Consider the following 4,391-nt stretch of genomic DNA (forward strand, 5'->3'; position numbering starts at 1 on the left):
GTACTCTAAACAACTGAGCTAACCAGCTGCCCCCTGGCCAATTCAAGTTTCCAGTATGCTCATCTCAACATTTTTTTTAAGGGGAACAGGACTTTATTGGGGAACAGTGTGTACTTCAGGATGTTTTCCAAGTCAAGTTGTCCTTTCAATCATAGTTGTGGAGGGCGCAGTTCAGCTCCAGGTCTAGTTGCCATTATTAGTTGCAGGGGGTGCAGCCCATCTTGCCTTGCAGGAGTCGAACCGGCAACCTTGTGGTTGAGAGCCTCCGTTCCAACCAACTGAGCCATCCAGGAGCTCAGTGGCAGCTCAGCAGCAGCTCAGCTCAAGGTGCCATGTTCAATCTTAGTTACAGGGGGTGGAGCCCACCATCCCTTTGGGGGGGGCAAGGAATCCAACCAGCAACTTGTAGTTGAGAGCCCACTGGCCCATGTAGGAATCAAACTGGCAGCCAGCAGCGTTAGGAGCACTGAGCTCCAACAGCTTGAGCCACCGGGCAGGCCCCCTTCTCTCAACATTTGACTTTAAAGGGTAAAGTGTCACTTATGGTCGAATATAATCATGTGACAAAACTTTTAATTCAATATAGAAACTCATCACTTCAGAGTAGCAAAAAATGCAGAAATGGGAAGCGTGAATTTTCACTTGAATATGTCCGAGCACATGATCACATAGAATCCATCTGCACACGACAGAAACTCCAAAGAAGCCAGAAGGAGATATCCTGAGTACTCTGTTCTCAGAGTTATGAGGGGCTATGGTACAATGTGCACAAGACTGGTACAATAGTGATATTGTACCTCTCCCAAGTTCATTGTCAATGAACAATGTGAACCATTTGGGTCTTGAATGTCCATGCAGATTTCTTTCTCATCCTCAAAACTCTAGTCAACTCAACTACTTGAAGAAAAATGATGGCTATAGTGTCATGCTGCCGTAGATGCATGAATTGTCGAATTCAACCAAGCCATTGAAGGAAATTTTCTTTTTTCTACGAAATCGGAATGAAAACTTGTATGTTAGTTATCCTAAATTTATATGTTAGGGGAAAATGTCAGTTTGCAAGTCATCTTTTATAATTGCAACCACATGTCTTAGAATATGTACCAAAAGTGCCTCTGTAAAATTTTTACTAAAATGTAAACAAGTCAAACTTCACTCTAATTTTAAATTCTGTCTCTTTAAGACTATTAAATTCTATTCAAATGATCTCAGCTTGGGCCTGGTGGTATTTTAACAGCAGCAAGATGGCTGATATTAGTTGCTGTTATGGTGGTATCATATGCCACTTTTGGATTCTTTCATCCTGGGGTCAGTATATTTTATAACTTTGGAGAAAAGAACATACCTGCCTTGAAGACACATTTTCCGTGTGTCTTCTTTGAAAGTCTCTCCCACCATCCTACCCCTGCCCCACGTTTCTCTTTCTCTAAACATTATGTTCCTGAAGTTCTTCTTAAATCTTCCCTTGTTTATTTAGGATGTAGTGATACAGGGTCATGAAATTTCATCAAATTACAAATTGCCAGATATGATGTGTCTAGTGAGACTTGAGATTGGTTATGAGATCTATAACGAGTGCACATATGCATGCACACACACACACAATTTTAAAAATAACAAAATTATTGCCAATCTGTTTGGACTTTGAGTATCAAGTTTCAAATGAGATAATGTTGTATATTATGTAGCAAACTGTGTATTGACAGTCAAGTATGCCAAGTTTTAAGTTCCATTCTTAGAAAAGCAGATATTAACTCTTGAAGATTTTTATTACGTGTAGACATTTTGAGTTAGTTACGGGTTTTCAAATCTGTAAATCTTTCTTTTGGTGTTTCCAAATTGAATTGGTATCTACCCTTATTACCTTCTGTTCCTGAGGTAGTCTTTTTTTTTCTTTTTAATTCTGCTAGAGTGGAGCATAGCATAACAAAATCATTATTTCTCTGACTAAAATCACTGTGAACGAGCTCACACTTGTATACTCCTTCCCCCAAGGCCTTCTCCCAAACAATAAGTTTCAAGAATTTCAGCACATATTTATAGAGAATATTTTTACTGTATGCTGTATGGATTTGTCTGAGGCCTTGAGCAATATATTGAATATTATAAAAGTATTCATATATGATGAGGAAAATGGATGATAGCTCTTCTGTATTTTAAATTATTTTTATTTTTTAAAAAATTAAAAAAATTAAAAAAGTTGTTCTATAGAAAACCCTAAAGAGTTTCCCAAAAAAAACTAGAACTAATAAATGAATTCAGTGAAGTTGCAGGATAGATATTATTCTGAAATCTGTTGTGTTTTAATAAACTAATAACTATCAGAAAGAGAAATTGAGAAAACAATTCTATTTACACTTGAGTCAAAAAGTATACGATACCTAGGAATAAATTTAATCAAGGAGTGAAGAACTATATTCTGAAAACTATAAGACATTGATGAAAGAAGACTGAAGAAATTGAGAGGACACAAATAAATGGAAAACTATACTATGCTGATGGATTGGAAGAATTAATATCATTCGGATGTCTATAACCTAAATCAATCTACAGATTCAATGCAATCTGTATCAAAATACTAAGCATTTTTCACAGAACTGGAACAAGTAATCCTAAAAAAATCCACAAAAACTTTTTTTTTTTTTTTTGACTCTGAGCAGCACCATGGCGGTTGGCAAGAATAAGTGCCTTACAAAAGGCGGCAAGAAGGGAGCCAAGAAAAAAGTGGTTGACCCATTTCCTAAGAAAGATTGGTATGATGGGAAAGCAGCAGCTATGTTCAATATAAGAAATATTGGGAAAACACTAGTCACAAGAACTCAAGGAACCAAAATTGCATCTGATAGTCTCAAGGGTTGTGTTTTTGAAGTGAGCCTAGCTGATCTGCAGAATGATGAAGTTGCATTTGGAAAACTCAAGTTAATTACTGAGGATGTTCAGGGCAAAAACTGCCTGACTAATTTCTATGGCATGGATCTTACCCATGACAAAATGTGCTCCAAGATCAAAAAATGTCAGACCATGATTGAAGCTCATGTTGATGTCAAGACTACTGATAGTTATTTGCTTCGTCTGTTCTGTGTTGGTTTTATTAAAAAATGCAACAATCAGATTCAGAAGACTTCTTATGCTCAACATCAACAAGTCTGCCAAATCTGGAAGAAGATGATGGAAATCATGACCTGAGAGGTGCAGACAAATGACTTGAAAGAAGTGGTCACTAAATTGATTCCCGATAGCATTGGAAAAGACATTGAAAAGTCTTGCCAATGTATTTATCCTCTCCACGATGTCTTTGTTAGAAAAGTCAAAATGCTGAAGAAGCCCAAGTTTGAATTGGGAAAACTCATGGAGCTTCCTGGTGAAGGTAGCAGCTCTGGAAAAGCTACTGGGGATGAGACATTTGCTAAAGTTGAACGAGCAGATGGATATAAGCCCCCAGTGCAAGTATCTGTCTAAAAATCAGACTTTTCATGGTGACAAATAGAAACTGTTGCTGGAAAAAAAAAAGCCACAAAAGAACCTGAAAAGCCAAAGCTATCTTAAGAAAGAAGAACAAAGATGGAGGTATCATGCTTCCTGATTTTAAACTATACTACAAAGGTATAGTAATCGAATAGTATGGCACTGGCACAAAAACAGACCATAGATCAATGGAACAGAATAGAGAGCCCAGAAATAAATCTTCACTGATATGATCAATTAATCTACAGCAAAGGAGGAAAGAATAGGCAATGGGGAAAATACAGTCTCTTCAATAAATGGTGTTGGGAAAACTGAACAGATACATGCCAAAGTGGGGAAAAAAGAAAAAGAAATTAGACCACTTTCTTGAACCTTATATAAAAATAAACTCAAAATGGATTAAAGACTTAAAAGTAACACTGAAACCATAAAACCATAAAACTCTTAAAAGAAAATATAGGCAATAAAATCTTTGACATCAGTCTTAGCAATATTTTTTTTAAGGAACAGTCTCTTTATTAACATTTTTATGTTATAACTATTATTTAATTATAGTTGACAAGCAATATTAGTTTCACGTGTACAACACAGTGATTAGGCATTTATATAACTTATGAAGTGATCACCCAGATAAAGCTAGTACTTATCCGACACCATACGTAGTTATTACAATATTACTAACTATATTCCTTATACTATATGTTATATTTCTGTGATTATTTTGTGACTATCAATTTGTACTTATTAATTCCTTCCCCTTTTTCACCCACCCCCTCTCACCCCCCCCCCCAATCTGGCAACCATCAAAATGTTTTCTATATCTATGAGGGTGTTTCTGTTTTGCTTGTTCATTTATTTTGTTTTTTAGATTCCACATTTAAGTGAAATTATATGGCATTTGTCTTTCTCTGTCTGGATTACTCTAC

The 4,391-nt window shown here is 36.2% G+C and overlaps 1 pseudogene across 1 annotated transcript; it reads left to right on the forward strand.

The window, feature by feature from the left end:
- Nucleotides 1-2,664: 2,664 nt before the first annotated feature.
- On the forward strand, nt 2,665-3,459 carry LOC308497731 (small ribosomal subunit protein eS1-like; annotated as a pseudogene). Its single transcript has one exon. The product of its transcript is annotated as a small ribosomal subunit protein eS1-like (transcript).
- Nucleotides 3,460-4,391: the final 932 nt, after the last annotated feature.

Source organism: Rhinolophus hipposideros (assembly GCF_964194185.1).
Source record: "Rhinolophus hipposideros genome assembly, chromosome: 5".
NCBI classification, from domain to species: domain Eukaryota; kingdom Metazoa; phylum Chordata; class Mammalia; order Chiroptera; family Rhinolophidae; genus Rhinolophus; species Rhinolophus hipposideros.